General features: G+C 35.2%; 1 long non-coding RNA gene across 2 annotated transcripts; it reads left to right on the forward strand.

Moving 5' to 3' along the window:
- The first annotated feature begins 590 nt into the window (after nt 1–590).
- LOC133845613 (uncharacterized) lies at nt 591–1,458 on the forward strand. Of its 2 annotated transcripts, XR_009894799.1 has the most exons (4): nt 591–678; nt 1,062–1,230; nt 1,290–1,360; nt 1,437–1,458. It is a non-coding gene; the product is annotated as an uncharacterized LOC133845613 (long non-coding RNA). The 2 variants fall into 2 exon arrangements; XR_009894798.1 differs by having other exon boundaries at nt 1,062–1,360.
- Nucleotides 1,459–13,047: the final 11,589 nt, after the last annotated feature.

Consider the following 13,047-nt stretch of genomic DNA (forward strand, 5'->3'; position numbering starts at 1 on the left):
ATAAAAATATGTGTAGGTATTCTAAATACAGATTCTGCGGTAATTTCGAACTTATTAATCTAATTTCATTTTTGTGTATTTAATGTATCAACAGGAAACTTAATAAGATATATTGATTGTTTTTCTATTATTCGTATTAGGTCTCTTAGCGCATACTTTTTTATCCACATTGCGGACACTATTTTATGACTTTTGGTGCAAGTTTCAGACACAGCGGGACTTTGCTTGGACGGTTCAAAATTTCCCCTTGTCCGGTTATGGGTACCAATATCTTCAATTTAGTAACTATGAATTACATTTAAAACAACAATTTTGGATTTCTATATTTGTATTTCTCCCAATCAGTTAAAGGAACAATATTTTAGTAAGTTTAGTCAAATTGAAAGATAGATATAATCAGTCATCGGAAGAAGAATAAATGAATGCAAATTAAAATATGTAATTTAAGTTTAACCAGTTAGAAGGAAAAGGAGGAATCTCCGATCCCATAAAGTATATATATTCTTGATCGTCTCGGATACTAAAGACGATAAAGTCATGTCCATATGGTATGAAACACTTGATTTCAGTATGGTATTTGTCATTCTTCAAAAATTGTACAATTTATTTAAAAAAATAACTTTATGTAGGAAAAACGGCCTCCGTAGTCGAGTCTTAGTTGCCTTTGTTGACAATCTGGTATATTTTTTACTCTCTATATATTTTTTAAAAGTAATAGTATGTCAATAAACCAAATATAGCCTTCCGTATATTTTAGTATATTTCTCGGTATATTTTTAGAATAATACCACACTGTTTTGCTTATATTGAAACTGGGTATCGGGTAGCTCATAGTCGAGCACACTCGACTATAGTTTTGTTAGATGATTAATTTGAAATTCCTTGATTATTGTAATACCTTTATATAAAACTATATAGTTTGGAAAGTTAAAAAGAACATGTATATCAAGCTTTCTTATAAACGCATTTTTAAATATTTAAAAAAGTCAATAATTTGAAATGTTTTGGAGTTCTTTTATTGACCTGTTCGTTTGAAATTTAAGAAATTTCTTTAAAAATAGGTTGAAAGTGGTGAATGATGTATGAGAGCTCAATGATTATCGAATGAAGTTCGATAATCATATTTTAGTTATTGTCCATAAGGTTAAGCAGATACTAGAGTTGCTTAAACTAGTTCATCAAAGGAATCGACTTTCATTTTTGGTTTCAATTAAACTTGGCATAAACTCTGTATGAATGAAATCTATTCTATTGGCTGGTATAGATTTCTATTAATTATACTTCCACAGTCAAAATATCTTGGCAGCATGCTTAAAATTATATTCTTAGTAATTTTATTACCCACACAACTTCTGTCCAGGTTTGTTTATTTACACCCTTGTTCCTTAATCTAAAGAATGTGTATTAAACTACTCTATACGTTAACTTTTTTTTAGATCTGCTGATTACAAAATATTCCCATAGGGTTTGCATTAAACACAATAATTTATTACTTTTTAGCAAGAGTTGTGTAGCGCAAATGAAATAACGAAGTAATAACCTATCAACTAATTTGATTGAGGTTTTTGTGGTTTCCTCGGTGAAGCTAGATTTAATTTACAAATTATTTTAATACATTCACCAACAATTTACGATTGACAGATTATAAATTCAAATTTAAAGTATACTATCGAAATCATTGTTTAAAATTAAATTTAACTAAATTATATTATATTTTAATTTCGACTGTTTATGGTGACAAGAATTAAAAAAAGTAAATACGTAAAATATTGAAGTTTGTTTAGCTTTAGGAGTTGAAGAAATTTTAGGTTTATTGTTTTCGTTTAGCAGTCTTGAATATCCAATATTTCTCAGCTTCTCTTCAATCCTAAATGTCGAAATGTCCTATTTCAAAATATTGTCGATAGACATCTTGAAGTTTTCTAGAAAATTCTGTCATACTATTTATTACTTTGACATTTTAGAAAGTTTAACTGATTATTTGTTATATAGCAATTGCTATTTTAAGTGCTTCTTCGATCCTAAATATGGAAAACTCTTTTCGAATAACATTCTGAAAGATTTCCAGAAAATTCCACCATGCAGTTGTTTATTCAATAAGTAGAATTTGCTGTTTATACTTATGGAATTCTAGAAAGTCTAAATGATTATTTCTTAAGCTGCAATTGTTAATTTACGTGATACGGAAAGGCTAATCAAAGTGTGCTGTTGATTGGAGACTGTGGCTTAAAAAGACCAAGAGAAACGAGGAACGCCATTTTAAGTGATGTGTCAGCTTGTCTCTGGCTTTGTTGCCGCTGCTGTTGCTGCTTGCAACATTGATTGAGCTCATCCTGTCGGCTGGAGACGGTTGCGAGAGACTTTGGATTCGGTTTCAGGTTCGGTGTCTGGGGCTCATCGTAAATTATTGATTGGCTTTAATTCCGTCGATAGATTGGCCTCAACTGGTCTTAACAGCTTAATTGAGACCCCATGCAGCAATAAATGCGATAAAGCGCCACAACAACAACAACAGCAACTGCAGCAAGACAAGAAAGAGAAACTAATAATGTGCCCAGATGGATGACGATGACGTTGCTTGCTGGCTGCTGGCTGCTGTAGTTGCAGTTGTTGCTGCTGCTGTTGGGAATCGTCGTGCCACTGGCCACGACTTTAGCAATCGCAGCAGCAACGAAGTGGAAGAAGAAGACGAAACGATAACGACAACGACGACGACGGCAACTCCAGTAGCAGCCTTGCAAGTGAATGGGGGGCATTTAAGTTTAATTTGTGTTGTGCCGACGTCGCGTTTTTTCTTTCTTTCTCTTTCTCATTCGCTGCTGCTGCTCCATCTCTGTCTCCTTGCCTACTCTGCGCATCGACAAATCCCGCAAGCAATGACCGACCAAACAGCTCGAAACTCCGATTCAGTTATTGTGTTGTATTCAGGGCGCATGCCGAGCACCAAACACACACACTCACATACACACACACACGCTTACACATAGAGCAGCATTTACTGTCTATGTGTGTGTCTGCCAGTAGATTTTCCCAATACGCATTGTTGTGACGTCACAAGCTAGCACATCCACATCATTTAGCATCATCATAACCATACTTATGCCTCACAGCACAGCACAGCACAGCAGAGCATGCCACATGCCTCATTCCCAATTACCAGCGACGTCTACGCCAACGTCAGCAGCAGCAGCAGCAGCGTCAGCAGCAGATGTTTATGTGGCCCACTGTCAGGGTGTATGTGTGTGTATGAAGAGCTGCAATCGTGTGTGTATGTGCTTGCCTAAGCTGTTGCTGGCGGTCGTGGCATGCAGCCACAGGCGCCTCAGGGTTGCCAGGCGTTGTCAAAAAATATTTGTCAAGAAAAATACTTGAATAAAAAAATATAAGAAAATAATTAAAATATATAATAAAATAAAATAATTGTTTTTGCAGTGCATATACTTTTAATATTTAGTGCTTAAAAATTGAACACACTCGACAACCCTGGTGAAGTGTGTTGCTTTATTATCTACGCGTGCACAGAGCCACACAGACTGTGGGCTTAGCGTCGAACGTCCAACGCTGAACATTCTGCTGCCGCGTAGAGCATAATAATGAGTTTTCTCACCGTACGCCTCTTCCTCATTTTCCATATAGTTTCGGGCTGTTTTCCACAACACACAGCACACACACACGCAGACACATACAGACATGACAAATTGACAGTCGTCGGGGGTAGGCAAAGCGAAAAGAAAAAAACAGAGTAAGATAAATAAAAAGAAATAATATGCTGGCTTCATAAGTTAGGCTGCTGCTGACTATCGTGATACCGAGAAGAAGCAGAGACAGAGGACAGAGCAGAGAGCATGGCAAACTGGTTGCCAGTGACAGCGACAGCAGCAGTAGCGAAGATGTGTGGAATGGAGTAGGGAAAACAACTGACAACTCAAGCAGCGACGCCGGCAGCGAAGCCATATGCAGCGACAGCAGCAACAGCAGCAGCGGCCCAAGCCAAGCCAACGACGAAAAACATTAAGCGAAGCGAAGCGAAAATAACAACATAAGCAAAAGGCAAAGCAAAAGAAATACGTTGCTTGTGTATATGGGTGTGTGTGTGTGTGTGTATGTACGTGAGGGTCGCTGAGAGCAACAGCAACAGCAGCTAGAGAAGCGAAAGGCAATTGACGAAACTGTGTGCGCTGCGAATGAGCAAGATAAAGCGTAAGCTCGAATACATAACGCAGACCCAAACCGAACTCATGCTTGTTGTACATAAATTGGCTTGTGTGTATATGTTGGTGTGTGTGTGTATCTTGTGACAAACGCTAGCGCAGGGGGGCCAAAAGGTTGGGCAATGAAGACAACGACGACGACAACAAAGTTGGCAGCGACGTCGACTGCGCTCAGCATGATACCGAATACCGAATGCCCACAGCCTTGAGAGAGCGCTCAGCTTGTCGTGCCGAGTTCGGCGCTCGTGTTGCCGACCCGAAGCGAAACGAAGCGTCGGATTGTACCCACTAGATTGTATGAAAACAAAAGGTTGGCGCTGCTGCTGCTCTGGCTGGCTGGCTGCTGCTGTTGTTGTTGCTGCTGGTGTTGCTCTGCGCTACCGCCGCCTTATAATTAATCAAAAATATTTTAGTTTCAATTAAACGTAAACGTGTACAAAGCAGCCCGATAATAAATTATTTGATTAAAGCTGCCTTCTCACACACTCTCGCTAGCAGACCCACAAAAATAATACACACACATACACATGCAATACACGTTTAAACACCTTTTGGAAGTTTTACATGCTGTCAAATTACTGTCGAAATTTGTATGCAAAAAGTTGTTATAGGCCAAAGGTCACAATCAGAACTTTTGAGCAAAAGAAAGCCAAAAGTTTTCCAAAAACTTAAGCTACAGATTACGAATGAGACAGAGCGAGCAAAGCAACGCAGACAGAGAGAGAGAGAGGGAGAGGAGTAAACTGCTGCAAAAGTTCGACTAAGTCGCGTACAACTTTTTTATGTTCACGCCAATTTTATGCTTAGTTGTCCAATCGACAGACAGACGAAGGACTGAAGGCAATAACTGAAGAGGATGTTGTAAGGAAAGCAAATCCGGAAGCGGATCAAACTCTGACAGCCAAGGGGATAAAGTATTCAATAATATTAAGGTGTTCCAGAGCCCATCCACAAGTCTGCCAAAAAGGTCAAGCAACCATTCACTATTCACTATACAACTTTCAGCATTCACATACTCGAGATGGCTTCAAAGATCTGAAATTAATTTTCATTTTACTTAACTACATCATTTTTTGATAACTGGGCTTTGGGCCATTGAGAAAGACAGCTTAAGGGCACCTTTACTTTAATGCTTACGAAAAGACCACCTTCCTCGTTTGATCACTGAAATCTCTTGAATAACGCTTTAATGGTTAGCTTAAAGATGTGCTTAAATATCTACGAAATTCATCTCCGAATGTGTACTTTAATCAAAATATTATGGTCTATCGTCATATTCTACTTTATTGCTCTTAGTATCCATAGAATTATAGGGATTTTATTATCCATGCTGCATTAAAAAGTATTTCCTAAGTATTTACTCTGATTTTACACATTTTCTGTGAAATAGCTTTAACCTAAACCAAATTTACAAGAATATATTTCTCAATTCATATTTTTCAACTCAAATATAAAAGACTGTAGTCTAAATTTATTGATTAAGGACCATTGTCTTTATTATAGATATTAATAGTCTTTATTATAGATATTCTAATATTATAGAATTTCAGATCTAACTTAGAATTTCTAAGCACTCTTTACAAATGTTTCTTAAGATATGAAGAGTAAAATAACGTAAAATTTTAGTAAATAGAATTTAAAATCTTTTAAGATACTTGCATTTAAAAATTACAAATTATTAGAATAGATAAATTAAAATTATTTTTAGTAGCTTTTAAAATCACTTATATCACAAATCTTCAATATAATATAGTATTCTTTCCATTCTTGTTAAAGCTTTAATAAATACGTTACTGCCCTAAGTTCAAGTCAAGATCTCATTTGTAATTCGGCAAGCCGACATTTTGTAAATAAAAAAATACCCAAAAAAATACAAGTCATCAACTGGACCTCTTGTGAAAGGTAGCATCGCATTGTCTATACACCCCCGGTAAATACTCAATAAACTCCCCCATTTTGTGTGATATTCCACAATGAGAAAGCAATTCTCGTGTCGAGGGCTTAATTGAGATAAGCCTCTTAAGTTTGACACCTCTCGTATCTGTTCGTGACACGAAACCTAAGGCTTCGAAGAAGATAAATATATTTCATTGCTTGGGAAATCAATTAGAGTTCCCGGCTTATAATTATAAAGATGAATGGCAATGTATTTGATGAATATGATTAATTTCACCTTTTAACTTACTCTTTTATTTTTATGAAGTAACTTAAAAATACTCTTAATTGATAACTTTTATTTTTAATTTTAATGGTATATTTTGGCAATGTATTTGATGAACATGATTAATTTCATCATTTAACTTACTCTTTTTATGAAGTAACTTAAAAATACTTTTAATTGCTAACTAAACGAAAGTTAATTTGACGACAGCGTGTAGAATTTGTAGATTTCGGAAGTAGCTCAGACTTGTAATTATAAAGATGAATGGTATATTTTGCCAATGTATTTGATGATTTTGATTAATTTCATCATTTAACTTACTCTTTTTATGAGGTAACTTAAAAATACTCAATACTCTCAATTGCTAACTAGTAATTTTAAATGGAAAATAACTTGACGACAACGTGTAGAATTTGTAGACTTCGGAAGTAGCTCAAACCCTGTCAAACAACTTTTTGGATATCTGTGCATTTGAATGAGCTCATGTAGGCGTGTTCGTTTTACTATACATCCGTTTAGGCGAAGACTTGAAAACTTTGAAATTGGGAATGTTGTCATTGTTATCGACATTTAGGAATTTAGAGAGGGGAATTCTATGACCTTCATTTCATTTGAAAAGTATTTAAGTATTTAAAATATGCGATATTTATGGTAAGTAAAATTTCAATCTTGTTTTCAAATCTGAAAATATTTAAAATCAGATAACCGTATCGGTACTTTATTTTGATTTAGAAGTAATAAAATGTGCTCAAACTTAAAAGTTTAATCGAGGGATATGTGAAAATAAAAATAAAAGCATTTCATTCAACTTATTAATCATAAAGTTATTCCTTTTCTTTTTCAACAATTCCATCGCTCTGAAATTCGAGGAAAATAAATTCAAGAATGTTTATCTCAGCTAGTTTAACTCAACCTAAAAACTATCAAAGATATTTTGCTATTATAAGATTAATGTTAAGCATTTTTTAATTAACCATTCTTTTTGACACACAATTTAAATTGTTGTTCTTAATATGAAGGTTATTACAAATGAACCTCTTATTATCGCATCCATTACATACCTTCTTTAAATGAAACTTTTCGATTGCCCAATCTAATTTAAGTGGTTGTTTAAGCTTACCAAACAACTCGATATTGCATTTCTAATTACATATTTCCTATTTTTATCAAGATATTGGGAAATTAGAAATATAATTCTAACAGCCGTTTATTAAAGATATTGGCATGCATTACGACGCTATTTTATTAGAAGACCAGGGGCGTGTACCTATTATTTTCAGAAATTACAACTGGACCCTTTCCAACACTTGCTTCCAAAATAAGTGTTGAATTTATGTAAGTGTTTGACACTTCTCAAAGGTCTACCAGAGTTCTACTAACATCCTTCTGAACATCTAAGTGCGGACCAATTCTTAAAATATACGGCGAGAATACTAAAATATGCCGAAGGCTATATTTGGTATATTAATATAGTATTGTATTCAAACAAGTGACAAAAGCTACAGTCGAGCGTGCTCTCTACCGTTTATTAACGATTACCCATTATTAATGAAAGCAAAACAGTAAGTTTAAAACATACATAAAGAAAATTAATATACCACCAAAATTCTAAAAATATACCAAACGTTATATTTTGTATATTGTAATAGTACAGCAAAACAGTAAGTTTAAAACATATCAAACCAATATACCACAAAAATTCTAAGAAATATACCAAACGGTATATTTGGTATATTGTAAAAGTACAGAATTCAAAATATACCATAAAGAGCAAAACATAGCAGATTGGTATACAAAAGTATTTCTTATATAACTTTATAACTTTATATAAACTATAGTTATTATTATGTACCAAGACTCGAGACTCTAGCTTTTAAATTACGCTTGTTATTCTATTTTTGTTATAGAAATTATATTTCTATCTCTTATAGCGTCTAAGATATAGAAGTTCATACAGATGGTCGGACAGACGTACATCGTTCCGGCTGTTGACGCTGATTAAGAATATATATATAGTATGGCGTCGGAGAAGACTCCTTCTGCTTGATACATATATTTCATGGAGGCACAAAGTTATTCTCATAAGGTAGATGGGTATAAGAAATACTCAGTAACGTTTTAAAGTATGATGAAGAGCTTCTATAAACTCATTCTTCTATTGTTATTAAACCCTTTTGCTGGTTAGAGAAATGTTACCAGGTAATTTGCATCTGTCCATAATACATCATTTTCATGTGCGTGTTATTGGTAGATGTTCTTTCTCAGTCCATCCCCTAAGTAAAATTAATCAGTTGCCAGGTAACTTATCTTATCCTGTTTACTTTGAATTTATAGTCGTGTGTATGACATGAAGGAATGAAATATTATTGTTTGAAGTTTAACACCCTTATGAAGGGTATTTTAAACATATTAAGATTAGATTACCAGATTGATTGGTCATATATGAATATCTCTATGTCATTATCAATTTGTCGACTACATCAATTATGTGTTTGTCTTAAATTAGAATACTGTATGTACAATTTATGTTTAACTAATATTTTACAAACCCTTATTCAATTCAATATTTTCTTCATAATGTTTAACGATATTATTAATGAGGAATTGAAACAACGGTTTTAGATTATAACTAAATAAACTCATTCGAATTGAGAGCAAACAATTTCGAAAGGAGAGAAAATATTTCTTTCTTCTACTAACAAGGTCTTATGATTGCATATTCGAATATGGAAAACCTATAATAAAGCTTTCAGGGAAATCTTACAACTTTCCACCCTAAAAATAACAATATGTGGGAGAAATGTTACAAAATAGTAGAAAAAGTAGGAATGTAGCAAAATGGATATTTCATAATTCTCTTCTAAATGAAAACTCCTTAAAATGTTTTTGTCTAGAGTGCTTGACTAGAAGCTTCCCTGTTCATTGATTTATAATCAAAACACCTTTCTTAATCTCAAACACCTGCTTAATCCTATAATCATATGCAAATCCCTATACATCAAATTTGAAGGGTCAACCAACTACAAACAAGCACTTAAGCGGGCAGACAGTTCAAATTAGTATCACTTTAAATATCTCTTATTCAGCTAACCAATATTCAGCTAACCAATATCGAAATGATTGGCAATTTTAAAGAATTTTTCTTTAATTAATTGTGTAACTGAAGGCCAAGAAGATCTTAAGTTTTAAGCAATGTATTCACAATAAATTAAAATACTTTGTCGAGGCTTTCAAAATTATAAACATTATTACACACGCCTAATTAATAAACAAGCCTATACATCAAATTTGGAGAGTCAGCCAACTACAAATATGTACTTAAGCGGACAGATAGTCAGACAGATGGATACGCGTAAATCAAAGATAGTCGCCTGATCAAGAATATATATTCCTTATAGGTGAGGAGAAACTTTCTTCTGTATACTTTCTTTTCTTCATGTACAGAATGAACAGAGTGGGAGCTGACGTTATAATAAACTGCACGGCTACAAATTTACACTATAGAGATTTAAATCCACATATTCTAGTGCTTGTTATATTTGTTCCCTTTAGTTTCCTTAAATGTTAGTCGAAGTTTTTAATAGTTAACGAAACACTTTTTAATCAATAGTTAGACTAATATTTATTCGGCCAATGAAACACATTTGATTGTAGTATTTACATTCCTCAAAGCATACTTTATTCGTTCCGTCTAGAGTAAAATAAGTTAAATATCTTACCTTAACTCATGACAGCATACTAACCAAATCGGAACATTTTAAAGTTAACGAAAACAGCTTAATATGAAAATTCAGGAGTGAAGCGGTTGCTTGGCTACAGATCCCATCGGAATCTATGAAATAATGTCCTAATTTTTAAAATGATTTCTAAACCAATGGTATGGTATTGTATGGTATGGTATTCACAATCTAATATTGAATTTTAGCGTTTTTAAAGCGTTAGTTAGCGCAGATTGGTAAAGACGCCATATTAGGTTAGGAATCATTGTATCCATAGGGAATTTGGGTAGTACAATCTATTACTCTCTTTGTAAATATGTTATTTATATAAAATAAGAAGATCGATAGAGAGATGGTAATAGTAAAAAAAACCCATACTTCTTCTTTAGGCCAGTGTTGGAGTGTTCTCTAATCCTCAACTCACATTTAAAAAGCCAATATTAACCAGTCATTGAGTCTTCATTTCCCGTCTATAAACTTTTAATATTTCATTCCAAGCTATATCCATCACCTAAAGAATTAAGCCAACAGTCTAAGCATGCTTTTTGTATACAGACATCCTGTTTTACCAGATATGTGCAGATTATAATGTCATTATAACTGAATACACCCCCTTGAAGAATTGTAAGACTCTTTGAAGAAACAAAATTGTATAATTGAAATTAATAATAATAATATTATACTTTCATAAATAATGTCTGCAAATTTTTGGGTTTGGCAAATATTTTTGAAATTATTATGCAAATTTCCGTTGCTTGCGGCGAGTGGCAAAAAAGGGTCTTGAACTCATTCCAAGCAATTTAAATCCACTTTAATTGGGATTTTAAAGTTACGTAACTGCGTCACAGATTAAACAACAACAACAACAGCAACAACAATAACAACAGAAGAGTGAAAGCAACAATGCGGCAACAAATTAATCTCTTAAATTGCACATTTCGCGACATCCTAGGGGAAAACGGGCATCAAGCATCAAGCCAACAGACAGAGAAGAGAGTGAAGAGAGAAGAGTCACCCGCTTGCACCCGTTTTGCACCCCTCAACCACACGGGATGTCAGCAAATTGGAATTTTTCACCCCATCCCTGGTGGGAAGGTGGTGAATTTTTGTCGTTTACTGCGGCGTTGGCGTCGCTGCCAGCGTTGACGTCGCACAACATTCATAAACTAATTAGTGGCGTAAATTCAAAAGTCGTGTTTAGGAGGTGGAGTGGGGCGAACGGGTGTTTAAGAGAACCCGCAGGTCGCTGAAACATTACGTAATAATGATGAAAAATTACTTTGCCATTTCAATTATGCGACACGAAAGAAATACCTGAAAAAACAAAATACTTTCAGTATTAAAAATAGCAAAATATGAATAAATTCATGCGGACATTGAAATCATATGACAAATAGTATAGCGATTGTTTGGAGATTAGAGATTTGGTCGATTGATCAATTAATCATTTGTGCCGTTCTCCTTACCGTGTGCTGCTTGTCTCAATAATGTCGTGTGATAAATCGAAACAAATTATAATTGGACAAAGCAAAAAGCAGCAGCAGCAGCGGCGACAACAACAACAAAAGCACAAACACAAAAAGCTTCAGAGTATGCATGCGTGTGTGCGTGTCTGTGTGCGTGCGTGGCTTGTGCTTGAAAACGAAATGGAACGAAAAAGGCAACAATAACAACAACAACAGCAGCAGCAGTAGTGACTGCGACAGCGACAGTATTTTAAACTACACCCACGAATGCGGCGTCAAAATGCGCCTCAACAGTTTCCCAATCAAAATGTAAATATGCCGCAGTCGATGCCGACGCCAATGTAGCTGCTGCTGCTGCTGCGGCCAAGTGGTGGGTTGTATTGCCAGAGTGTGTGTATGTATGAGGGGTGCGGGTTTGCACTCTGGGGCTGGACGACGCGTCGACCGCTGCTGCTTGCCTGCAATTTAAAAGTAAATATTGCACATACAAATGTACATATAATACATACAAACAAACATCATGCTATACCAAATGCGAAAAAGCAAATGCAAACGCAAGGCAGAGCAAAGCAACGCAACGCAACGCCATCGCCATGTTTGCGCACGACGTGAAACTTGCTGCTGCTGCTGTTGCTGCTGCCAACGTCAGCAGCACAATTTTGTATGCCAGAGCCCAGAGTACGCAAAACAAGTGACCCAGTAGAAAATGGCATAGCCATATACTAAAACGACTATTAAGCAGTTATCCACTATTTATAAAATGTAAAAAACAATATTATTAAATGTAATTAAACAGCTTAAATCCATAATAATAAATACAAAAGCGCATACGTTTAATAAACATAAATATTTAATATGTAATCGGTTCTGACTAAATTGGGCACTGGGTTGTGTGCACAATGTTAAATGGGAACGATGAACGACGAGTCAAAAGCAATAGCAAGAAAGCGTAGTGTATGTACGTATGTATGTATGTGTGTGTGTGGTTGTTGGTGCTGTCTGTGGCTCTGGCATAGTGGTGAGTGAGCAGCCGCTGCCGACGCCGCCGACGGCTGCTGCTGCTGCTGTTCGTGTTGTTGCTTTGTTGCTTTGTAGCTGGCATTCAGCTGTAGACGTAGTGCCGCATTTACGTGTACCACAAGTGCTCATTACGTATTCGAATACACACACACACACAGACGCAGGCATTTTTTGAGGGTTAATACGAACAGATACTACAGAGATTTCTTTCGCAAATCTTTCATGTTTACTCGCTTGTTTATACCCTTAATTTTTCTCATTTCACATTTTTTTTCGTGTATTTTTATTGCATGCCCTGCATATTATTTTTTTGTGTGCTGGCCTCGTTCTCACTCTCTCTCTCTCTCTCTCTCTCTTGCTCTTGCTCTCTTGCGCATTTGTATAATCCCTGTATGTGTGTGTGTACTTTTCTAATAAATTATGCGCCCTTTTTGATAAATGTCACTTTGGAAAGTACATTCAGCCTAATT

This window comes from Drosophila sulfurigaster, chromosome 3 (genome assembly GCF_023558435.1).
Source record: "Drosophila sulfurigaster albostrigata strain 15112-1811.04 chromosome 3, ASM2355843v2, whole genome shotgun sequence".
NCBI lineage: Eukaryota > Metazoa > Arthropoda > Insecta > Diptera > Drosophilidae > Drosophila > Drosophila sulfurigaster.